Source organism: Cervus canadensis, chromosome 28 (assembly GCF_019320065.1).
Source record: "Cervus canadensis isolate Bull #8, Minnesota chromosome 28, ASM1932006v1, whole genome shotgun sequence".
Taxonomy (NCBI): domain Eukaryota; kingdom Metazoa; phylum Chordata; class Mammalia; order Artiodactyla; family Cervidae; genus Cervus; species Cervus canadensis.
Genome location: NC_057413.1, coordinates 20,121,611 through 20,147,999, shown reverse-complemented (window position 1 = coordinate 20,147,999; position 26,389 = coordinate 20,121,611). Strand labels below are relative to the sequence as shown.

Below are 26,389 nucleotides of genomic sequence, written 5' to 3'. Positions count from 1 at the left end.
CCTCTCATTTCCTGTAATAAGGAAATTCTGAATAACTCTTTTCTGGGGACTTGCTGAGTCAGAGGTTCACACCTGATTAGGTAAGCCCTGGGTGTGGTCAGGGAAGAAGTGATGAATTTTTTTTTTAGTTTCTGCACCCAGAATCAGCTATTTATATATCAGTGATGCAAGTTTCCATATGTAGAATTCTTGATATTGTTCAAAGTAGTTTCATACACATGCCCAAACAGGACTGACCAAGGTTAGCTGTCTAGAAAAGGAATGTGATGGAGCAGGTTCAAAGGATCCCCCAGTCCTTGCAGTGGAAAAAGGAGCTTTCTCCAGGGTGGGAACACAGTGGGAAAGGAGAAGCAGGACTTCCCTGTTCTGACAGTGTTAGCACCGAGATGGGACCAGCGGGAGAGAGACAACAGGCTGGAGAGTAGATTTCAGGGTCACTGGCAAGTAAATGGGAATTAAAGAGCTGACAGTGGGCAAGGTCACCCTGGGAGGGTGAGAGGAGGAGGGTGGACTGAGGATGTAGTCCCAACACTCAGAGGGTGAGAGGAGGACAAGACCCCTGAGGAGGCCAGGAAGGGACGGCAGAGATGCTAGGAAGAAGTGAGGGAGGGGGTTATGGAAGCGAAGGGAGTCCAGACTGAGGAGGGAGGGAAAAAGAGAGAGAGAATCAGCCTTAGTGGATGCAGCACAGACTTCCTGCTGTAAGAATCAAAATGTGTCCATTGGATTTGGAGTGGGGCAAAGGATGAGGTGAGTGAACAAAAGTGGAGACAGAAGGTGAATTTTCCAGGTGCCGAGAGGAGTAAGAAATAAGGACAGCATAGGAGAGACATAGAGGTCACTAACTGCTCCTACAGTCTCCTCCTTCCTCCAGCAGTCCCACGAGGTATAAAGGCCTGGCTGTTTCAGCTTATTTTGGTTTGCTCCGATGGGGAATACCTGCTCCAAGCACTCCATAGAGCTATCTGAGGAAGCATTGCGGGACCGAAGCTGGGTTTCTCTCCTGCCTCTGCCCTGTTCTGCTTTCACTGGTATTGGTCCTTAAAAGACATCTTGCATCCCAAACTCCATCTTGGCTTCTGTTTCCGGAGAGCCCAACTGCCCACAGAGAGTGATGAAAACAAGGGAAGGTAAAAGAAGAGAGCAAATGCAAAAATAAAGGTTTCTTTTTCCCCCTTTCTGTTCACTTAAGAGTAGGAAGGATCCAGGGGAGAAGAACTGCATGAAGACACTGGCGAGAGACAGGAGAGTTGACCGAGCAAGGTCCTGGGGAGAAGAGGGAGGTGGACTTTAAAGCTAAAGAGAGTGATTGGCCCAGAATAAGAGGGACATGTTGCCCAGTCCCTGAGACTGAGGCTGAGGGCATGCTGATGGGTTGATGTTGAGCGTTTGGGAGTCGGTCACGGAACACACGGCCAATAACTTTAGTTTCAGCACTGGGTGATGACTCTGTACTGGAGAGATGGAAGGAGGAATCCTTGAGGTTAAAGTGGATGAGATACCTTCCCCCACAGTGAGAGAGGCTCTGGGGGAGGCAAATTTTAGCACAGCTGTAAACAGAGGAAAAACCTTGGGCAAAACTCATTAAACAAGATAATGGGATCTGGGACAGAGGGGAAAGATCCACTTCATTCCATCAGAATCTGTTTGGCCTGTCCAGATGGATTTTGGGTACTGATTCTGAAGTCCAATGAGTTTTCTATGTCTTAAAACTCTGCTCCATCCACATAGTTGCTAAACGCACACTTGTGTGTTTATATAACACACAAGACATGATACAAATATTGAACAGGGCAGGATTGTGGTGAGAACCTTCCAGCACCTTAGGAAGTGCTGTGTGTGTTCAGGCATATCTGACTCTTTGCGACCCCATGGACTGTAGCCCTCCAGGTTCCTTTATCCAAGGAATTTTCCAGGCAAGAATACTGGAGTGGGTTGCCATTTCCTTCTCCAGGGGATCTTTTCGACACAGGGATTGAACCCGCATCTCTTTTGTCTCCTGCATCGGCAGGAAAGTTCTTTACCTTGGGTTATTATCACTTAAACAGCTCCAATTTCTCCTAACTGTACAATCGCCTATTCCAGGAGGATGTGATTTGAGATGCCATGAGATACATTAATCAAATGCAGACTCTGGTCAATTATACTGCCTCATTCTATTGGTCTATAATCCTGACAAGAGAACATGACATATGGAGAATCTAGCATCACCTGCCCTTGCTGAGCCCCCGTGAGACCCTAGCAGCCACATTTGCTTCTCCCAAAGGCTCACAAAACACCTTTTTGTATCTCATTTGAGGATTTTTCCTCAAAGGACTCAAAGGTCATTTTCAAGGTCACTGATGAGTAGTTTTTAACATTCACCTTCTTTTCCATATTAGGAAATCAGAGTTATATTCTCTGTAACCTCTCTCTGCCTGTCTGTGATTCCTCAAAGACTGTTGGCAGTGAGTTGGTGACACTCTGAGTTAATTCCTTTTTTTTTTCTTGAGAGCTCTGGAGTGGAATCCATCCAGACTAGCAAGCTTGAACACTTTTAGAACAGCTATATTTTCTCTTACGTTCTTTCTTAGCTGTTTGTTTCTGAATCCTGCTTACCACGTTTTTCTGCCCTCTTCTCTTCTAACGCCATGCTTCTCACTGAGAAGCTGGATGCACTAAAAAGATTCTGCTTTTCCTCTATCCTCTGGAAACAGGACACATTTGGCCAGCAAAGGGACTAACTCCTAGCATGTCCTTTTTTCCTTTCGTTGGAACCAGCTTCCCCTCCTACCGAGAGCAAAATTCCTTATCATTTCCTGCAGTGATCTGGACACCATCAAGTTCAACACCCTGCCATTTAACAGAGTGAATCATAATTCTAATGGGAAAATGGGAGGAAAGTAAAAGACAAAAGGGAATTACTCTAAAATGATGCATGCATACTTTTTCCCCAGCAACTGCAAAGGCAGCGCCCCAGCTCACCAACCGTGTAATTCTGTGTTTCTAATTTATTTGGCCACCAGAGGGCAAACTGAGTGCATTTTTTTTTAAAGGAAGGGGGAAGGCTGCCACCCTAAACAACCCCAACAAAACACTATTAGATAATCATTGCTGAAAATGCCCACAAGAAAGCACGTTCCAAGTGTCTGTTCTAAGTTGATATTTTGATATGGTTTCCTCTTCATGAAGACATCTTAACCTTAAAATTCCTAAGATGGGCCTCCTGAATTTTCTTCCCCTCCCTTGTGTGTGTGTGTGTGTGTGTGTGTGTGTATGTGCGCTTGTGTGTGTAGAAAGCCCCCTGAGAGCAAGAATGGGTTGCCTATACCGCATCTGACATGTACTTCCCTTTGCTATAAACGCCTCATTATTGAGCCATTGAATCTCCAAGTGGGTGAAGAGATCAATGAGGAATTAGTGCTAATCTTAACATTATTGGACTAAAACACGAATCCCACCTGTGAAGAGAAGTGCTGAGTCCTATGGGAGTCTGAGGATGAGTGCAGTTGATCCCTGAGTGTTAGGCTGTCCCTTCTGGTTGCATCTGGGTATGACTTGGTGCTTGTGGGGCTTGAAGTCCGAGGTAAGGGGTGTCCAAGTCCACTGTGGATCTTTGAGGCTGACGAGTTGGGAGGAGGAGGGGGCATGAGGGCGGTGATGACAAGAAGGAACTGAAAAAGTGAAAATATGCAGGGTTTGTTTTGTGTTTCTGTACACTTTTGACCCTGGGGAATTTTAAAGGACTTTTTCTGATATTTATCTTAGATGGATGGAGTCATTCATTTGGTAAATATCCAAGGCACTATGTAGGGGTTGGGAATAAACAGTAAATGCCGCAGAGTATTCCAGGCTTCAGGGAGCTTTTCTTTTTTTTTTTTCAGTTTGGCTGTGCTGAGCAACATGTGGAACCTTAGTTTCCCAACCAGGGATTGAACCCTGGGCCCCAGCAGTGAAAGCGTCTAGTCCTAACCACTGGACTGCCAGGGAGTTTCCCTTCAAGGAGCTTCCTAAGTTTGTTTTTAGCCCCATAAGGACAACATGGAAATCCTAGGAGAGGTGCTTTGACACCCAGGAAACATCCAGGGTCCAGATGTGTGGATGGAGACACAGCTCCCAGCAAAAGCAGGTTTTCTTGAAAACTGCTGATTGTGAGGAATAAGTCAAAATGGCAAACCTTCAGGAAAATACCCTAAATCATTTCTTATATAGAGGAATACATTGAGTGTTTGCTGAAGAAAGGAAGAGAAAGCAGCATGGCAAAAGTGTAAATTGATCCCTGGTGATAGCTAAGATCTTGATGATCTGATAAAATGGCACATAAGGCAGAGCAAACACACCCTTGTGTTAAAGCCAGAATTTTCATCCACAGTGAAAGATGTTACCAAAGACAGTTGGAGGAAATCAAGTCTGTTACCGAGTATAAACAAGGTCCTACTGTACAGCACAGGGAGCTATAGTCAATATCCTGTGATAAACCATAATGGAAAAGAATATAAAAAAGAAAGTCTTAATAAACAAGAAGGTCATACTGTGTAGCATAGGGAACTCTATTCAATATCCTGTGATAAACCATAATGGAAACGAATATAAAAAAATGTCTATATGTGTATAACTGAGTCACTTTGGTGTACAGCAGATTGACATAACATTGTAAATCAACTATACTTCAATTTAAAAAAAAAAGATCGTTACTGAGTCCAGGCTCCTACTGTTCACTGCTCAACAAGCTAATAAATTGCACTTTGCTGTGGGACCATCACCACCATCCTCTCCAGAGCTCTTCTCATCTTGTATGACAAGCTCTGTCCCCATGAAACAACTCATTCCCCACTTCCTCTAGCCCCTGGCAACCACCATCTTACTTTCTGTCTCTACAAATTTGAGTCTTTCTTATAAGTGGAATCTTACAGTGTTTATCTCTTTGTGGCTGGCTTATTTCACTGAAAGTAATATCCTCAAGGTTCATCCATGTTGGAGCATGTGTTAGAGTTCCCATTTCTTTCTTCCTTTATTATTTTTAATTATTTATTTTGGCTGTGGTGGGTCTCCCCGCTACACCCAGGGGCTTTCTCTAGTTGTGTCGAGTGGGGCCTACTCTCTAGCTGCAATGAATAGGCTTCTCATTGTGGTAGCTTCTTTTGTTGCCGAGCATGGGCTCTAGAGCACAGGTTTAGGAGTTGTTTTCTTTTAAAGTAGAGTAACATTCCATCATATGTGTAGATCATGTTTTGTTTACTCATTTACTCACTGATGGACACTTGGATTGCTTTTACCTTTCACCTTTTAGCTGTTGTGAATAGTGCTGCTATGAACATGGGTATATAAATATCTCTTTGAAATTCTGCTTTTGGTTATTTTGGGTATGTCCCCAGAAGTGGAATTGCTGGATCATATGGTAATTCTGTTTTTAATTTCTTAAGGAACCACTACTCTGTTTTCCATAGCGGCTCCATGATTTTACATTTCTACCAACAGTGCATAAGCGTTTTAATTGCTTCATATCCTCACGAACACTTGTTATTTTCTATTTTGATAGTAGCCATCCTAATGGTGAGGTGGCATAAAACCTCTTTAAACACAGGTTGTCTGATAATTTTGATCTCCCAAACTCCTAACTTTGCATAAAGTCCTAAATTCCCTAATCACAATGTTTTTATCCAAGAATATTTTTAGGAAACGATACCCCCCGCGGTTAGAGAAAGGATATTCTATGTCATTTTAAGAGTCTTTACCACATATAAAGGTAAAATTTTGAATTCTATTTTAATTTTCTTTCATTATGAATGAAGTTGAACTTTTCACTGTAATTGTTAATTAGTTATGATTTCACTGCTGTGAATTGGGTCTGAATTTCCTACATGGTACAATATAAAGGAGAAATAACTACTGAATGTTTTCTGTGTGCCAGCTACTGTTCTAAGAATTTCACATGTAGTAGTGCAGTTAATCCCGACCCACCATGAGGCCGGTGCAACCATTAATCTCATTTTTATGGAGGAAACAGAAGAATGGAGGGGTCAGGGAACTTGTCCAAGGCCCTGCCCAGGAAGCCTGGATTCAGAGTCTGTGCCCTTAGCTGCAGGATGGCCAATATTTTCCTAACCTGCTTGATTTTTTTTCTATTAACTATAAAATTAAAAAATAATTATCAGCCTATGCCTTTCTTTTGTTACTTTTTTTTTTGGCCATGCCCTGGGCAGTGAAAGCAGAGTCCTAACCACTGGACCGCCAGGGAATTCCTAGTACATTTCTTTATCTTTCAGCCAGTCTAGAACATTCTGTCCTTTTCAGATAATAGAAAAATTTTTATATTAGATGTTTATATATGTATTAATATGTATTTCCTTTCCTTTCTTTTTCATTTTTATGCAGACTATTATGCAAACCATTTTTATTTTTATTTATTTATTTTTTGCAAACCATTTTTAAAGTCTTTAATTTGTTACAATATTGTCTCTGTTTTAAGTTTTGGTTCTTTTTTTGGCCCTGAAGCATGTGAGATCTCAGCTCCTCAACCAAGGTTCAAACTCCTACCCCCTGCATTGGAAGGTAAAGTCTTAACCGCTGGACTGCCGAGGAAGCCCCTGTATGTATTTTCCAAATAATCTTCTCTCTGAAACCATTTATTGAATTATACTTTTTGTTCCATCATTTCGTGATGGTTCCTTTCTGCTGATCTTATCTCCTAATAGCTGTTTGTTTAATAAACGTTATATGTTCAGTCATCTCTTTGAGGATCCTGAAGTCTCTTTCTGGTCATTCTGTTTTTTTTCAGTTCATCAGGCGTGATTCTGCCTCTGGGGTATTGATGCTGCTGGTTGCTTTTCTTAGTATTAGTTTCTGTGTATTGTGGAATTTTAGTTTCCAGGTCACTTCCAGGTTTTCCATCTTTCTTCTCCAGGTCCTCACTCCTTCTTGTCCAGTGACTGAGCAGTTGCCCTCCCCAGGGCCCTGACCGGTGTGAAGTCTTCTATGGCATCCAGGGCTCCTGCCCTGGCCTGACCTGCCGATGAATCAGGTCCAGTCCCACAGCTGAAGGAGGCTAGGTTACAGCCATGTGTAGCACTGGATGCTCTGTAGGCCACAGTCCCAGGCAAAGTCAGTAGCAACTTATTTCAATCTATTTTTTTTTTTTTTTTTTGAGATAATGGGAAGAGACCAATCACAGCTCCTGAATTTTTGATATGAATTGACCACTCTGGTCCCCCAGCTCAAGTGGGCAATTCAATTCTTTGTCATCAATCGACAGGACTTGAATTACCAGCTGCCCTTGACTGTATCCAGACTCCAAAAAGCCTACAGCATCAGCCTTGTTCATCTTTTGCGCTTTTATATTCAATTTCTGGGAATACCCATGAGGATAGTCTCCCCTTGTGAAAAATGGATTTTTTATTTTATCTTACAGTTTATCCACCATTGCTTTGTACTGGAAGCTTTGGGTTCTCTTTTCGATTTCACTCGTGTGTCTATGTCTTTACGTACAAGCATTCATTGTTGCTTTCTCTCTCTTATTTTTTTCATTGTAGCTCTCTGTTATGAGTTAAGGAGCCTGTCTCACAAGTTCCTCCAATCATGTCCTGGACACTTTCTCCAGTCTGGATCAGGTAGGAAGCTTTAAAGCAGTAATCTGACATGAGAGAGGAGGAAATGGTGCTGTCTAACCATTCAATGTGAGGACGCATCAGTGGAGCCCTGGGGTTGCTGTTCTGAAACAGCAGCAAGGTTTCTCCTTGGGAGTTCCATGCCAACAAGTCACCCGGGGTCTCCAGCCAGGCTAGATCCAGCACCAGGAGTATAGCAGAGCGAACGTTGGTGGCTTGACAGGATTCCTAGATGGACAACCAGAAGTTGAGAATCTGAGGGATTCCTGCAGAAAATAATGGTGTATACAGCCGCCGGGATGTACCTGAGGATGTACCTACCTGCACCATGTTCTTAGGACACCACAAATAAATTGTCCAACATTCCACTCTAGAGGAGGGCACATCCGTGGCCCCGGGTCCCTCCCCCTCTCCTGCTGCACCAGAATATTTCTCATGCCACAGGCAAGGTGATCTAAACACAGAGCTGCATACAAGAGTCGTGCCTCTTTTGCAGCATAAACAGAACCGGCTTGAGGGCCCTCATGGCTAAGAATTCAGGGGCAGGGAGCAGCAGCCTCTGCCCCACCCCGAGGCCCTGGCTCCCTTTCTGCCGCTCGGCCTGCGATCAGGCCCAGTGGGGCTGACAGAGGTGTGGACGCGGGGCAGGCTCTCCCAGTACCAGACACACAGGGCTCTCTGCCTGGCCAGACTGTCTCTTGAGATGCCTGTGCAAGTCTGCCCCAGAAACACGTTCTTCCTGGAACTGGGTGTCATCTCAGGACAGAGAATATCAGGAGTCATAACTTGGCCTCGCGGCAAGTGAAGCTGGCTAATCCGGCCGGAGACTGCAGGTTGTTGGGCTTGGGCTTTGGGCCTGAGCCGGGACTTGCAGCGGGGAACCTCTGGGAGTGCCACCAGGGGGAGCCCTTTCCACATCATAGATGTGCCGGTGTGCGCACACCTGAGTTTCTACATGACGACCATACTGAATCGTGCCTCCATTTTCCTAATTTATGTAGAGTCAAGCTCGTCTCCTGCCACGGTTCAGGTTCTAACTTACTTCGATGTAGTTATGTAATGTTGAAATCACACATCACAGTGTGGGCTCGGAGAGAAATTAGAGAGGTTACATGTGTCTTTGACTCCCAAATGCCGCCCGCCCGCCCCCCCGCCCCTCTCCCCGTCCACCTCACCTGGCAACCAAGGTCTTGAGATCGCCCTGAAGCTAAAGTGGCCCCAGCAGCAGGTGGAGAGGGGCATCAATGTAGGGAGGGCACCTAGGTTTGCTGCACGGCCCTCCAGCAGGCATCTTTGCTAGGATGGAGAGCCCTGCCTGCTGGCAAATCCCTCTTGCTCTTTTTAGATGCTCTGGAGGCTGCAGATGGGGCCACGAGTGGTTCAGGGAGGCTCAGGGGAGAATCCGCCTGGCTGAGAAGAGAGTGTGGCTGCATCTGAGGAGGGCAGTGGCTGACCCAGCTTCCGGTGTGCAGGAGGGCCACTGGGGAAGGCGCTGAAAAGAGGGGCTGAGCCGGGCCAGATGGAGCCAAGGGGATTGTTCCAACATGAACGTCACAACTAGATTTGGGCTCTGTGTAAAGCACCTCATGTTCCCTGGCTGGGTCACAACACAGGGTGGTGTTGTTAGAGGCCATCGAGTAAGTCTGAAGGAATTTCAGGGTCTTGGGGGCCTTATTATCCTCTGGTGCAGGCTGAGAAAAGCCAGGCTCTTCTAGAAAAAGAACCATGTCCAACATAGTCCTGCCCACGTTGTACGTAAGAGATGGGAGGAAGGAGGGAGGGATCAAAGTGGAGAGAGGAGGCAGAAGGTAGGCCTGCTGATCCTCTGTGGCTCCTGTGTTTCAAACACTAGTCCCCCTGAGGGAAATGAATGGACTCAGGACATAAGCCCGGCACTTAGAGACCAAGAACCACCCCCCGACTCCCGAAGGGAAGGGATTCCCTTGGAGTGAGAGTGAGGGGACTCGATGAGGCTGTGGACATTGTGGGTCCTAAAGGATGGGGGTCTTTAGGTTGAGCCCTGGGAAAAGGGCAGAGATGGCAGAAAGGCCTGTGACAGCAGAGGAGACCTCGGTCTGGCTTCTTGGAGCCTGCAGTCGCTGAGGAGGAAGCAGCCTGTGGAGCTGCCTCACAGCGGAGCCCTTGGCCCCAGCTAGAGGCAGGAGAGCAGCTCCCCACACAAAAGCGCCGTGTCCCCCAGGGAGCAATGGGAAGGAAAGTTGTAGCAGATTCGTGTGGTGGATACTTCTCAGTGAAGACAACGTATCATCCTATAGCCCCATGTGACATAGAGTGACTCTGCAGACAAAAAGTCCAACAGAAGAAGCCACATCTGAAAGGGCACATAGTGTATGATTCCATTTATAAAAAGCTCAAGTCCAGACAAAATTGTAGAGGCCAGAAGAATGGTTACCCTCAGGGGAGGGGAGTGACTAAAAGGAGTAATTAGGGAGGCCCCTGGCATTTGGGGAATGTTCTACTCCTTAGTCTAGGTGCTGGTTGCATAGATGTGCTTGCTCGGTGTGTGAAAGTTCACTGGGATTTGTGTGCCGTTCTATACAGATGTTATATTTGTGTAAAACTTTTTTTTTAAAATTTAAGTGCAAAAAAATGAGACTCCAGAACAGAGTGAGGGGGTGGGAACGCTTTTCTATTATTTCAGTGCCCACTGTGCTCCAAGCCCTCCTCATAGGATCTTTGCTCCCGTCTCATTAAGAGTAGGGGAGGCAGGGCAGAATTTAAATTGTGAAGGACTTTTACTCTTTCATTTTTGACATCTTCTGTGAATCAATATATATATATATATATATATATATATATATTTGACCAACTGTTTAATGGCATCCTGAATTGATCTCATGCATTTTTCAGCTCCTGCGAAAACTAAAATGGATAAAATGGGGTTTGTGTTATTGTAAGCCTGCAATTTGCTTCCTCCTTCATAAAATACTAGCTGGACCTCCAGTATGTGAGCATCAGCATCTGTAAATCTAGCAGCATGACCGGTGGGCCACTCACATCAAGCAGGCAGACACTGTTGATCAAGCTGGCGGTCTCCTTGATATTGTCTCCTGGTCTCCTGATATCGTCTCCAATGTCCCCAGTTTCATTGCTGCAGGCAAGTCTCAACTCACCTAGATTCACTTGGAGGAAGGGGACTAATTCTATCCACTGCTGGCGATTAAAGATGGCCATAAATGCTTTTAGCCACTTCTCCCATTGAGAAATGGGGTCTTCTTGAATCTGAGTGGGTTCAACAGAAGTTGATGGAGGTGATGCTGAGCTACTTCCCAGACCTAGGCAACCTCCAGTTCCAGTCTCTTGGAACAGTCTCTGGGAGCCCAAGCCACCATGCAGGAAGTCCCGATTCCCTGAGGCTGCATGCTGGAGCAGACATGCTCAGCACTGTGGTCACACCCGAAGAGCCCAGTTGTCCCCCCAGGGAGACAGAAATGTGAGGGAAGCTGTCTTGAACACTTTGGATTGGCCCATCTGCCAACTGAGGGTGATCCCAGTCCACATTGATAGGAGTAGAATTGCTAAAATGACAGGTAAAATCATGAGCGAAGCTGTTTTTAGTCACTAGGTTTGGAGCAGTTATTCAACAATAGGTAACTGAAACATCTGAATTGCTATCTGGACCAGAGCCTCCATGTCCTTGGTTCTGTAAGAATCCATCTCCTTGACTCACTTTGCCAATGTGGATACTACAGAACTTGCCAACTCTTCAGTCCATTAGAATTCTTTTTGTTGCCAGGCTTGTGGCAGACTAATTTATTGTGGAATTATTTTTTGTTCTTTTCTTATTGTGCTATGTATGTTTCCCCCACTGGGAAAGTTATGAAGCTTTTGCTCTCAATTCTGAGCTTCTGTTTTGGGTATAGAGAGAGTGGGTGGGTGTTGGCATTTGGATTATGTGCAAACACCTAGACTGAGAGGCAAAGAAGTGGGCTGTGGGTATGTGCTGAGCAGCAGAGGCTGAGAATCTCTGGGGTGTGGAAGCGTGGTGCCCTCCCCGAAATGAGTAGGGGAGTCCTAGATCCGTAATTGTGTCCAGAGAATACCCAGAGAGGACGATGATAGCTGGGGAATGCTGAGAGAGGACAGAAATGATTGCTCCCAGGCGGGAGCACATAGGCCAGGGTGCCCAGCGGAAACCCTGCAGTCAGTGATATGGACATCTGTAAGGGGCAATGCTGGGCCTGACGGAGGGGGCTCCAGGGTTGACAGCAACCTTTGAAATCAGAGCGAATAACAGAAACAATGGCTACTGCTGTGGACTGAATGTGTCTTCCCCAGAGTCATGTGTTGAAGCCCTATCCCCAGTGTGACGGTATTGTAATGGGTGGGAGGTAATCAGGTCTAGATGAGGTCATGAGGGTGGAACCGGTGTAAAAGGAGGAAGAGACCAGAGCACGCCTCCCTTTAACACCATGTCATGTGAGGACACAGTGAGAAGGTGGCCATCTGCAAACCAGGAAGAAAGCTCTTACCAGACGCTGAAGCTACCAGCACCTGGACTCCCCAGCCTCTAGAACTGTGAGAAAGAGACGTGTGTTGTTTAAGCCACCCTGTCTGTGGTATTTTGTTGCAGCAGCCTGAGCTGCCAGCTACCCTAGTTAGCAAGTCCAGGGACTTGCTCTCAGCTCTTCTGGCACTGCTTAAACCCCTGATGTTTTACAGTCTCCTGAAGGGAGGAGGGAGCCCCACTAATGACTAGGGTTGAATTTCCTTCCAGTCTGGCAGTTTGGGACACAGAGCAGATTCCATTTAATTGAGAAAAAAATGAGGAATGTGATATTTCATGCACACTTTGTAACCAAAAATGATAAATGTAACATGCTTCTCAAGCCATCCGGAACATTTCATGGCTTTTTCTTTATTGCACTGAGGGCTCCTCTGGCCATTGAATTCTTGGTATTTTCCTTGGCAGGATTTTCGTGAAACGTCTCCAAGGTTTGGATTTATTTAATCATTTAGATAAAAAGGGCATGGAAACAGAGGAGGGGCTTGTGCAGAAAAGTAAAACCCAAATATTTCTGATGCATGCCTTTTGTTTTTCACTTACTGAACATCTGGTCTCCGTATTCTTTGATTTTAACAAATCATGTATGGATTTTTAAAATTTCCAATCTTAAAGAGATGACGTTTATGTAGTTTAAAATGAAAAACATATCAAAAGGTCCATGAGAAATATCACTCTCACTTAGGTCCCTCTCTCTGTTTTCCCTCACTTTGCCCTGTAAGTAACCATTTTTAATATAATAGTGACTTTTTTTTTATCCTTCCAAAGTTTCTTTGTGCAAACGTACTTTTTTTTTCTTTCTTTTTTAAATACCTTTTTGGCTGTGCTGGGGCTTTGTTGCTGCACAGGCTTTTCTCTAGTTGCAGCGAGCAGGGGCTACTCTAGTTGTGGTGTGTGGGCTCCTTATAGTGGTGGCTTCTCTTGCTGTGGAGCACAGGCTCTACGGTGTGCGTGGCCTTCAATACTTGTGGCCTATGGGCTCAGTCGTTGTGGCTCACGAGCTCTAGGGCACAAGCTCAATAGTTGTGGAGCACAGGCTCTGAAGCATGTGGGTTCCTCCCGGGCCAGGGATCAAACCTGTGTCTCCTACACTGGCAGACAGATTTTTTACCACTGAGCCACCAAGGAAGCCCTGTTATCTTCTTTCTTATACAAAAAGACATATTATATATATCCTGCTCCTTCTTTTTTAAAAATTGAACTGCTTCCTCTGGGTATCTTTCCATGTCAGAGCACATAAAACTCTTCCTCTGGTTTTTGGACACTATTCCATTGTTGTCCCCAACCTTGGCTCAAATGGTAAAGAATCTGCCTGCAGTACAGGAGACCCAGGTTTGATCCCTGGGTTGGGAAGATCCCCTGGAGAAAGGAGTGGCAACCCACTCCAGTACTGTTGCCTGGAGAATCCCATGAACAGAGTAGCCTGGCAGGCTACAGTAGTCCATGAGGTCAAAAAGAGTTGGATACGACTGAAGTGACTTAGCACATGCATAGGCTGTCTAGTAATATAGTTGGCCCTCCATATCTTCAGTTTCTGCATCCGCAGATTCAACCAATTGTGGCTCACATGATATGTTTACCCCCAGAGGTTGGTTGAATTTGTGGATGTGGAACTGGCAAATACAGAGAGTTGGCTATGGGAATTAAGCATCATCAGATTTTGGTAAGGGGTACTAGAACCAACACCCTGCAGCTACTGTGGTACAACTCCATTATAAAATAGAGATGAGAGATGCTGACATATTTTGAGAAGTCTATCATAAAAACTTCACTGTTTAGCAAAAGCATTATGAAAAGAAATCAACCAAGTGCAAGTGTCTTATCACAGAAGCATAGGATCCAAGCTTCCAGTTATTGTAGGAATTGAAATTGGGTGTAATAAAGGTCCAGCCATTGTAAGGGAACTAGTATTCCAAAAGATGAGGGAAGCTGAGGACTATGTCAAGATACAAACATGAAAGAGTGTCACAATTTACTTATTCTTTGCCTTCTCTTAGGGATGGAACAAGATGAAAGATTAACCCAGGAAGCATATAGTACAGTTGGCTTCCTCCCTTATACAATTCCACGTCTTCATTTTCCATGTTAACATTCATATGGAATTGATTTTGAGTATAGAGAGAAAATCCTAATCGTTAATGTATTTCATATGGTCAGAAACAAAATACCATTTATGTTATGTAATATAATAAAACTGTCTTTTCCCACTAGTTTGAAATGTATATTTTACCATATACCTGTTGACCTAAAACTGCCAATTACTTCCCTAGCAAAGGTAAGTTTACTCTGGATCAGCAAAAAGTTGCAATTCAGAGCCTGTAACCACAGCAAGCCCAATGCAAGTCCTTGAGTGGGAGGGAAGGAGAGGTAAACTCTTTTTAAAACAGGAAAAGGAAGTTGGGAGGGCTCTAGTAAATAGAGAGTCCACTGGAGAAATTGAGAGTTCAGAGTATAGTGGCTTGACATTGGCTGAGTTGTGACAGCCTCTCATTGGCCAAACTCTTGCCAGGAAGAAGAGGAAGTCTTTCTTCTTCCTGTTGGGCTTTGCTATTGTAATGGGGTGTGAGAGCTCCCCCTTCTGGCCTATTGACTATTTTAATTGAGGTTTCCATTTATCAGTTTTTATATATCAAACTATATTTTTAAACATTTTAATTAATTAATTGGCTGCACTGGGTCTCCATTGCTGCACAGACTTACTCTAGTTGCCGTGAGTGTTGGCCTACTCTCTAGTTGCGGTGTGTGGGCTTTTCACTGTGATGACTTCTCTTGCTGGGAAGCACGGGCTCTTGGGTGTGTAGGTTCAGTAGTTGTATCTTGCAGGCTCTAGAACACAGGCTCAGTAATTGTGGCACGTGGACTTAGTTGCCCTGCAGCATATAGGATCTTCCCAGACCAGGGATTGAACCCGTGTCCACTGCATTGCAGGGTGGATTCTTAACCACTGGGCAACCAGGGAAGTCCCAATATACCAAATTTTTACATACAACTTAGAGCTCTTTGTGGGCTTTAGTCAGCTTCATTGGTTAAGCGGTTTTAGTACCGCAAGACTTGATTTTTACTATCAGGTCTTTCCAGTGTATTTTAACATCTAGTAGGTCTGACACCTTTTCATTCCTTTTTTTTTCCCCCCCAAAATCTCTTGAAAATTTATTACATTAAAAGTCCTCTTATTATTGTAGTTATCTTATATTCAAAGATAACTTGGGGAAAATTGACGTATTTATAATTTTGAGGATTCACATTCAAGAACTTGGGGTGTTCATATTAATGTTTATGGTCCTTCAAAAATGTTTAATCTTCTTTCCAGGGATGTGAATGGATGTGTTTCTCTTGAGTATGTTTCTTATGTATTTTATATATCAATATTGTGAAGAAGAATTTTCTGAATTATATTTTCCAACAGGTTGTTGCTGATAAATAGAAAATCTATTGCTTTTATATATTATTTTGCAATTGTCCACATATCTGCATTTAGTTTTACAGTTGATACTCTTTGATTTTCTAGGAATATAATCAAGGCTGCAAGTAAGAATACTTTGATTTTTTCATCCTTTCCTGTATATCCAATATACATTCAAGCTCTTTAATTTTATGTTATCTTATTGTTTTGGATATGTTTGTCTAGGAAATGTAAATAATAGCTAATGATAGTGTCTATAGTGGGAAATTTACCTAATCATAGGAATGTTTCAGTATATATTATCTGGGTTGTTGATTCTTTAGCATGAAAAAAAAATGTCTTTTTATTCCTAGGTTCTAAGAATTCTTTTTTTGTATACTTATAGTATTAATTGTTCAGTTTTATTAGCTATCAATAATCTAGATGATCCTGTGGTTTATCTCCTTTGGCTTACAGATATGATAAATTTGTATATATTTTAAAATATTAAGCTATCTTTGCATTTTTGGTTAAAATATCTCATACTAAAATTTCATCTTCTGGATTGAGACTCTGGAAACCTTAAAATTTCTTCCAGAAATTCTATATATCCAGTCAGCTCCCAGAAAACCTCCTATGACTAACCTCTCAGAAAGAAGCTATTTTTCCCCTTTGTTCCTTGTCCAATATCAAAGGAAATCTCCAAATTTCAAGTAGGTCAGGCTACTAATACAAATCAGTTCTGATAAAATCATCATACAATAAACAACTGTTGCTTGCTAAGTGATTACTCAGTGCTAGGCACTGGATTAAGATAAATATTATTTTATCTAAGCCTTCAAATTGCCCTTAGTTTCTCATCAAAAGTATACTGTAGTTGAGACAGGAAGGAAGAGGGCAGGGCACAACCTTTAAAAGAATGCCATAGCCACTGAGTCTATGACAAAATTAGTAGGTTAGAACCTACTAGGACCAAGATGGCAGCAAGATTCAACTTCCAGTAGACCTTGAGCTTCATTACACGCTCATTGTAATATATGGTTCTTCCTACCCCAGCCCCCACCCCACGTCCTCAGTCTGCCTTTTGTCAAACTTTAGCCAAAGAATAAGTTTAATCAGAGAAGTAAGAAAGCAAAGAAAAGTAGTCAAACAGGACAAAGCAATAACAGTTTAGTCATTAAGAAAGTCAAGGACCTTTAGTTTCTCCTCAAGGACAGACATCTGCCTGCCGCCTTCCCCCTCCCCCTCCCCCATCCCCCCATCGCTGGCCTCTGAAATAAAGCAAACTTCCCACCAACCTTGCCCTTCTAGTGTTGTCTTTAGAGAGGGGAGCAGCCTGGCTGAAGCCTACTTTCAGTAACACAATGACACCCACAGTTGCCATGACAATTCTGAGGCTGATCATAAAAAGCTGAAAAGTGGGCTTGAGACTTCCTGCCTCTTCCCTTAAAATAATTGAAATAATCCTTCCATTTATTAGCCAATGAAATTATCCAGCCCATAAAAACTAACCACCCCGTATTTAGAGGCCACGTATACCTTCTGAGACAGACCACCCTCTATGGACTGTGCATCTCTGCTTTCACTTTTCTATGGCTCTGATCTTGAAGTCTTTTCCGCTCAAAGCCAAAGACCCTCACTTGGTGGCCCATCCCAGGAACTTGCCGGAGACCTGGGACATGACCACCCTCTTGTGCTCCATTTTCCGGCAACCCCTTTATAAAAAATATTACTAAATCTACTTACCTATCATTTTGCCTCTCACTGGATTCCTTCTGTGCTGAGACATAAAGAACCTGAGCTTCATTAAGTTCTGAGATGAGCCGTGTTAAAAAAAACAAACAAACCAACTCTGCTTTTGATGATAATTTTCAAACCTACACAAAAATACTAAGAGCACAGTGAGTCTTGTATTCTTCCCAAAGCTTCAACAACTGTCAAAATTTGGTCATACTCACTTAATCTACCCATACTACTTCCCCCCCCGGCCCCAACCCCACCCAGGGATCTTTTAAAACAAATCCCAAACATCATATCATTTCATCGATAAATTCTTCAACATTATGCTCAACTTGTATTGTGTCCCTAGAAGCTGACAGCAAAATGCCAAACCAAAATTCATTATAAGAGATTCTGTAAAGGTTTGTAACAATGCAATCCAAATTCATAGCGCAATGAACGTCAGTAATTGCACAGTCCTCAGAACTGGAGGGACTGTGTACTTTTTGAGGAACCCTACATGAATTTGGTTTCCCTTAACTGAGTTTTTGGTAAGAATTGGAGGGAGGGGGTGATGTTCAAGGTTATATATTCCAGCAAAAACTTAACAATGCACCACAACTACCGAGCCCTCCTGCCACAGCTACTGAAGCCCGCATGCTCTAGAGCCCGTGCTCTGCAACAAGAGAAGCCATCAAAATGAGAAGCAGGATTTTCTCAGTCGCTGGGAGTTGTTCGTGGCATTGTTATACTTTGCCAGGAAAAGGCAAGCCTGGCCACAGCAGTAATTAGACATGGGTCCAGTGCTCCCCTATTGGACCTGGTGCCCCATTAGCAGTGGCGGACTTTAAAGTCACTGCCTGGATGTCACTCTGAGGCATTGGGTCCCCAGCTTTACTGAGCACTACACCCCTGGCTCAAGTTCTTGGCCATCCTTGCAAATGTTTTAGGCTTCCTCTTTGCGTTCTCTCTTCTTTGGCGTCACTAATCATAGGACTGGGTCTTGCCCACTGTTCCTGATTTGAGGGGGTGAGCCAGAACTGCCATCTTTTCATGGGTGGGTCCCTTTCTTTTTTTCTTTTTGGCTATGCAACTTGTAGAATTTCAGTTCTCTTGCCAGGGATTGAGCTTGGGCAAATGGCAGTAAAAGCCCGGAATCCTAATCACCAGGCCACTAGGGAACTTTCCAAGGGTCCCTTTTCCCCCTCTCTCTGTCAAGAGGTCTCTAACACTTACACATGATATTCTCCTTTCCATTCTAACATTTTTTTTGTGAAATTTACTGGCATGCTTCTGGAGCTGTCCACAATACTGAACCTTGTGTATGTACCACCCCAAGCATCCTGGCCCTGAGCCCACGGATACTGTTGGTGCAGCACCCATAAGCTTTGTACCAGTCCCCTTCTCTTTCTCCTATGACTCTACTATTCCTCCACTGTCTTAGAGGAAAGTTCTAGCTAGCATATTAAATGCTTTATTCTCTAGACCTGGCATAGTACAACCAGAAATCATCTTTGGTCCAAAGGCTTTGGATTTTTGGTGACTCGTGATAACCATTTACATTGTTACAACTATACACTAGGTAAGAAAAATTATGGGGCATAAAGGTGGAGACCATCAGCTACACAACAAACTCCTCTCTTCTTGGGGTACACAGACTACATCTCCCAGACACCCTTCCAAACAGGTTTGGTACACTACCAAGGTATCTCCAATGGAGACCAAATTATCTCCAATGGAATGGGAGCAGAAGTGTAGATACCAACCTCCAGGCCTGCTCTGTTAAAAAATCTCCCACATTCCTTCTCCTTTCTCTTCCCCCTTATGGCTGACGGGGAGCTTGACACCCAAGGTGACCTTGGAAGCCGTAGGTTGAAATTGGCAGAGCCACTATCAGTCCAAGTGCCTGATAGACCACGAGGAGGGCAGCTGCTCTTGGAATACAAACCTTCTCAAGACTGTTATATAAGAAAAAACTTGTATTATATTAACTTTAAAACTTTAAGTGCTTTTTTTTTTTTTTTACTACCACAGCTTAATCTACTGTAACTAATAGAAGGGAGGATGACAAAGCAATTTTATTTTCATTTTTCTTTGTCCCTTTAAACCCATTTGGTGGGACTCATTCTACTTCTGCTCCTTGATGGACATTTGAAACAGGTTCCAGGCTTCCCTGGTGGTCTAGTGGTTAAGAATCTGCCTGTCAATGCAGGGGACACCAGTTCGATCCCTGGTCCAGGAAGATCCCACAGGCTGTGGAGTAACTAAGCCCATGCACCACGACTACTGAAGCCTGAGTGCCTAGAGCCTGTGCTTTGCAACAAGAGAAGCCACCACAGTGAGAAGCCTGCGCCTTTTAACGAGAGAGTAGCCCCTACTCGCTGCAACTGGAGAAAGCCTGTGGATAGCAACAAACACCCAGCACAGCCAAAAAAAAAAAAAGAAAAATCTTAAAAAAGAAACAAACAGATTCCACATATGTAATCAAAGGTCACTTGGTTTAATTTCCTCCAAAATTCAGTAATTAAATGGTCTGGTTTCATGTAATAGTAAAAACTTCAAACTTTGTTTAAATTCAAGGCTTCTTCCTCTCTTTGTGCCACAAACAGGCCAGATGCTGTCACCAGGAACTGAAGTGTGTGGTGATACCTCGTTTCCTGTTTCTTGCTTTGTGGCAGAAACTGCTATTGTCCCTCAGTGTGCATTCACTTCTTCTTCCTTACTACTAAGACTCCCAAATTTTTGGTGGACTTGTAGCCACCCTGAATAAAGACTACAGTTCCCAGCATCCCTTGAAGCTAGGTGTGACCACGTGACTAACTTCTGGGCAAAAGGGTCTGAGTAAAGTGAGTGATGGGAAGAACCCCTGGAGGAGGGCATGACAACCCACTCCAGTATTCTTGCCTGGGGAATCCCCATGGACAGAGGAGCCTGGCAGGCTACAGTGCATGGTGTCGCAGAGTCTGACACAACTGAGTGATTAAGCACATAAGCACATAAAGTGCATGAGGAACTTTTTGGTATTGCTTTGGACTGCGGTGGGGGTGGTGCTTCCCTTCCCCTTTCCCTCTTCCCACTGGCTGGGACAAGGACCAAGCAGATGTGGTGATGGGTCATTTCAACCTTTCGGGTGAGAACAGCATTCTAGTGAATGGCAGAACAGCCAGATAGAAGGATCCACCGTCCCCAACCTGGTGGAATTAACATATGCAGCCCAGGAGTCATTATGTCAGAAACATTCCATGAAAAATACTTCAACTTTTGTCTCTTTTTAACAGAAGCTTTTGCCCCCAGCAGCTGCACTTTTATACTAACTATTCAGTTCATCTTGTATGCATGCTTCTGTCTTTTCTGCATCATCTTGCTAGCTTACCTTGGACCCCAACAGGGTTGAGTGGTGAGAGGGAGAGGCTGAAAGGGACCAGGAGAGGACTTATTTGACTAGAACTCCCGTGAGATGGCCTAAGTTTTTAGGCAGAGCTGATCCTTCCTTTCATTAGGCACTTCTGTGGATTCTTTAGGAGACAACGCCTTCCCTTTGCTAGGATTTCTCACTCCCTGATTGCTTGATGTGGGCAAGTGCCCTGCTCAGGCTAGTAAACTATATTTCTTTCTCCAGTCTCTAGGAGTTGGGCAGGACTCCATCAGGCTCACCAAATCCCTCCGGGTAACGCTTTTGGACAGGATCTAACATCATACTGCATCAGGTTTCACATCTGGTCCACAGGAAACGTCATAAATTCAGTGCTGGAATCTGGGAAGGCTGGCAGCCTCTCAGCCCAGCAACCTCTCTTGTTCCACCATCAGGGCAGCTAGCCAGTCTGTTTTTTATGATTTTCAGATTGAGTCAGCCACCAGATCACCCTGTCCTCCACACTGCAGGGAACACACAGTAAACTCTCTGGAGGATACTATGAAGCCCCTTTCCCTGGGCTTGAAGGGAAAGAAAGGCCTGTCTCAGATTTCCTCAAGAGACTGAAGGGCTGCCCTCTTTCTTCTCCTACCTACGGTCCCAGCTTTATGGAGACAATCCCGGCTTGGCACTGTAAAGGGGGTCTGGCCCCTTCCTCAAGATTCCCTTCTTATTGAGGAAGAGATTCAAATTTTTTTGTTTGTTTTGAAGCTCATTTGTCTTGAATAAGAGCTCGTTTGTCTTGTTTCTTTGCTTTCCAAACACCAACCCCACCCACTTACCTCTTATCTTCCAGGGCATCATGGAGAAATGAACACGTCCAGAAGCTCTAGTGAAACTGCATTCTATTCTCCTTCTGTTTGAACTTCCAGCCCACCTTACCCGAGGCCACTGCAGCAGGACTCCGCCTGGGCCTCTGTCACTGCCACTGTCCCCGGCAGAACAAGGGCCTCTCTTACCCCAGCGGTAGTCACTAGTCTGTGGCACAAGCAGTATTTCAAGGTTGAGTTAAAACATGTAGCCTGAGTGTCCCTGGGTCTCACTAGCCTATGGATGGGGTGTGTGTTCAGTCACTTAGTCGTTCGTGTTCGACTCTTTGTGACCCCATGAACTGTAGCCCACCAGGCTCCTCTGTCCATGGGATTGTCCAGGCAAGAATACTGGAGTGGGCTACCATTTCCTCATCCAGAGGATCTTCCTGACCCAGGGACCAAACCTATATCTCCTGCATTGGCAGATGGATTCTTTACCACTGAGCCACCTGGGATATGCAAATAGGGTCATCTTAAGATAATAAGCCAAGTTTTAGCTTCTCTTTTCAACTCTTGCAAAGTCCCCTTCTCTAAGTATTTCTGGGGGTCTGAGTGAGGTCTCATATGTCTCACAAATCTAGTCATCCAGTATATGGTAACTGTCTCCATCTCCCGCTGAGCATCACTCACTGAACTGGAGCCCTTAAGATGCCAAATCTGCAGGAGGTGGGGGTGTCTATGCCTAGAGGGGAGATGCTTTTCCTCTCTTTTGTGATCCACTTCATTAGTGCAATGTCTCTGCAATGCCTGTAGGCTCCGGGATCTTGCAGAGCTTCTAGGACTACAGCTTCCAGGTTGCCATTCAGCCTTCTTTCTGCCTGGGATGCAGGCAGGACTGGACCAAGGATGCTGACAAACATCCACTGACTCTCTTAGTCACCAGAAATTTCCTGAATTCCTTGTACGAGCTAGTCACATGGTGAACAAGATAAATGTGGTCTCTGAAACCAAGGAGCTTTCAGCCTGATGCAAAACTGAAAACCAAACACCCCCATCCCCCCACCCCTCAAAAGAAAGCACTTAAAATGTAACATTCAAGACTTTGTTATTATTGGGTCAAGTTCATTGTACTTGGCTGTTGCTTCTGCTTGGGTGAGTTCTGTGCATGAAGCCTGTCAACCCTCAGGCAAATAGACGCTGACAGCGCCTTACCTAAGGTGGCACTCCTCCTCACCCCTGGGGCCCAGCGCTGGAGGTTAACCATTACTGTGCTGTAAGTGTCTGAAACTCTCCACTCCCTGCAGTAAAACTGCTTAAGAGACTGGCCAGGCCACTGTGATAACTTCAAAAATATAAAAGGAGGCCAGAGATTTTCTAGTCCTGGGGTAAGAGGGGTCAGGCCAGCACAGACCAGGCACGGGGAGGTGTAAGACCTTGAGAGAAGGTAAATGAAGGGGAATTTGTACAGAGAGAGGGGTCAGGTTGAAGAAGGAGGTATGGGAGAAACTGAGGGCAGTCTTGGAGGCCTATTTTCTGCTGGTCGAGGGAACCAGAGAAGGGAGAGAGAAAACCTGGAAATGAACTTATAAACTAAAATTCCAGAATACATGAAAACTAACACTGAGGAAGGCAGCAGCAACATCAACACTCCAGAGACAGATTCATGCCAGATGAAAAGAATAGAAACACCAGAAAGAGACCTCAGGATCCTCAAGGAAATGATTGAACATATAATGTTCATTAGGAAAAAAAAACAACACAGCAATTAGGAAATAAAGACTAGCAGAAAAGTACCATCACAAAACAGTGGAAGAAAAAAATGTAATTCAATAACTATTTGGGGAGAAATGATTATTTGGGAAAATACATACACATGTGAAACATCTAATATACCAAAAATCCAAATATTTTCTATTATCTGAAAAGGAGAGGATGTTCTAAGCTGGCTAAAAGAATTAAATGGTCCAGTTTTTTAAAAAAAAGGAGTATAGTGATAAATTTAACCACAATTTTGTTTTCATTTTTATAGTTGATGGAAAAAAATTAAAAGCAAACAAATAACTTAAGAAAATACTGGCCATATTATAAAAAAGAAAGAAAGAAAGAAAGAAAATACTGGCCATATTGTAAGTAAGGACACAGTCTCTGAATCCAGACTTTCTGGGTAGGACCTTAGGCAAGTTCATTGACTTCTCCACGCTTCTGTTTCCTCCATAAAGTAATAATTGCACCAGCCTCATGGTGGGTCAGATTAACTGACCCAGTAACTATTCAGTTACTACCTGTGAAGCTCTTAGAACAGTAGCTATGGCACAGCATCCAATAGCTATTTCCATTTTATTTTGGACCATGTAAGAAATTCAGACACAAACAATGCGCAACAGAGAAACCATAACTAACAATTTAGTGAAAAGTTCAACTTCACTAATAATGAAAGAAAATTAAAATAGAGTTCAAATTTTACCTTTCTAGTTGATAAAGACTTTAAGATGACAATATAGTATTCCTTCTCTAACCATGGGGGTTCTGTTCCTAAAAGTCTCCTTGAATGAAAACACTGTGATTAAAGAATTTAGGATTTTATGCAAAGTTGGGAGAGGCGAGATCAAAATCTTTAGTAAACCTACGTTCTGAAAAGGTTTTATGCCACTTCACCATTGGGATGGCTACTATTAAAACAGAAATAATAAGTGTTAACGAGCAGATGAAGCAATCAGAACCTTCGTGCACTGTTGGTGGGAATGTAAAATCGTGGAGCCGCTGTGGAAAACAGTAGTGCTTCCTTAAGAAATTAATACAGAATTACCAGATGATCCCGCAATTCCACTTCTGGGGACATACCCAAAATAACTGAAAGCAGAGTCTCGGAGAGATATTTACACACCCATATTCATAGCAGTATTATTCACAATAGCCAAAAGATGAAAGCAACCTGAGTCCATCAGCGAATGAATGAATAATCAGAATGTGGTCTGTACAGAAAGTAGAATATTATTCAGCCTTAAAAGGAAACGAAATAATTCTAACACACATGCTACAACATGGATGAACCTTGAGGATATTATGTTCAGTGAAATAGTGAAGTCGCTCAGTCATGTCCGATTCTTTGCAGTGAAATAAGCTGCCTCTAAAAGACGAATACTAAGATTCCACTTATAAGAAGTAGTCAAATTTGTAGAGACAGAAAGTAGGATGGTGGGTACTAGGGGAAGTGGGGAATGAGGGGTTGTTTCATGAGTATAGAACCTGTCATGAAAGATGAAAAGAGTTCTGGAGAAGGGTGTAGTGATGGTCTACAGCAATGTGAACAAACCTAACACTACTGAACTGTACATTTAAAAATGGTAAAGGTGGTAAATTTCATGTTATGTGTGTTTTACCACAGTTAAAAGTTTTTAAGATTTTGTTTTTTTATGTTTAAAAATCATTCTTTATTTTTACTAAAATAAGCTCATAAAAGATTACAAATTTTACCAGAGTAACTGCTGACCAAACAACGATTGTCCATTAACCCTCTCTTATTGGAAGGCGGCCTCCAAAGTCCTCCCTCTCCTGCAGTTTCAATGAGATGTTTGCAAATTAATTCCAGTTTATTACCACTAATGGGCTTACAAAGAAGGATTTTGTTTGCATACAGTTCTTCATCCAAACACTCAGCGCCTTTCTAATTATCAGCAGGAACATGTAATGTATTGCAATCATGTATTGCAGTTATGAAACAGTGTGGGCCAAGCAGAATGCAGTATCAAGGTCACAGCAGTAGAAGCTTGTGCACTGCCCTGGGATAGTCTGTGGTCCCAGCCCTGGGATTCCGATTTGCTGGAGGGGTGTGGGAAGAGGGCCCGGCTGGCTCTAAAGGGCACCTGCAGAAGGGGTGGGATCAGGAAAGGAGACCCGGCTACCACTGGGACCCCTCCCTCAACCTGCAGTTCAGCCATAGATGACAGTTTCCATTTCCTGGGTTTTACTGTCCTCCTTTTGTTATAAAGTGGAAAAGTTGGACTGAAGTCGGGTCCTCATTCCATGACAAGACAACATGATATGTGAGGAAATAACATGGGCCTTAGGTATTCTCTGTAGTCCTCTTCCTCAGTCTCCCCCACATAGGTCCTTCCTGCCTGGAAGTCTGTCTCCCATCTGTCCCCACCTGCCTTTGGCGGCTGTCTTTACTCAAGCGTTCAACACTGCTCACTGAGACAGTTTCAATAGCCTCTCAACTATTTTTCCAGACACCAGTCTTGATTTTCTCCAACCCACCCTGGCACGCCTCTAGCATCTTTCACTGTGGATGAAATTTCCGGCTTTATTGCAAGGGTGTGTTTGCTCTGCCTTATACACCATTTTATCAGGTCATCAAGATATTAGCTATCACTAGGGAGCAATTTACATTTTTGCCACATGGTACCCATTGTGTTACTGTCTCCTTTCTTCAGCAAACCCTCAATGATTTCTTTTGCATAAGAAATAATCCAGTGGGAGTTTCCTGGTGGTTAGGATTCTGCACTTTTACTGCCGTGGCTGGGTTCAATCCCTGGTTGGGGAATTGAGATCCTGCAAGCCGTGCATCAAGGCAAAAATGAAATGAAAGAAAGAAGAAAGAAATGACTTAAGATGTTATCCTGCAGGTTTCCTATTTTGACGTACTACTCACAATCAGCAGAGTTTTAAAGGAATTCTGCTTTGGCTGGAGCTGTGTCTCCATTCACACATCTGGACATTGGGTGGTCCCTGGGGCCTCAAAGAAACCTCTCCTGGGATTTCACTCTTGTCCTTGGGGGGCTAAAAAACAAACTTAGAAAGCCCCTTGAAGGCTGGAGCTTCGTCTCATTTACTGTTTATTCCCAACCCCTACACAGTGTTTGGGATATTTATTGAATGAGTGACTCCATCCATCTAAAATAAACATTAGAAAAAGTCCTCGAAGATTCCCCAGGGTCAAAAGTGTACAGAAGCACAAAACAAGCACTGCATGTTTTTACTTTTTCAGTTCCCTCTTGTCATAACCACTCTCATGCC

The 26,389-nt window shown here is 43.8% G+C and overlaps 1 long non-coding RNA gene across 1 annotated transcript; it reads left to right on the top strand.

The window, feature by feature from the left end:
* Positions 1-381: 381 nt before the first annotated feature.
* Positions 382-19,464, top strand: LOC122429649. The gene is made up of 3 exons (XR_006266076.1): positions 382-444; positions 7,509-7,586; positions 19,422-19,464. It is a non-coding gene; the product is annotated as an uncharacterized LOC122429649 (long non-coding RNA).
* Positions 19,465-26,389: the final 6,925 nt, after the last annotated feature.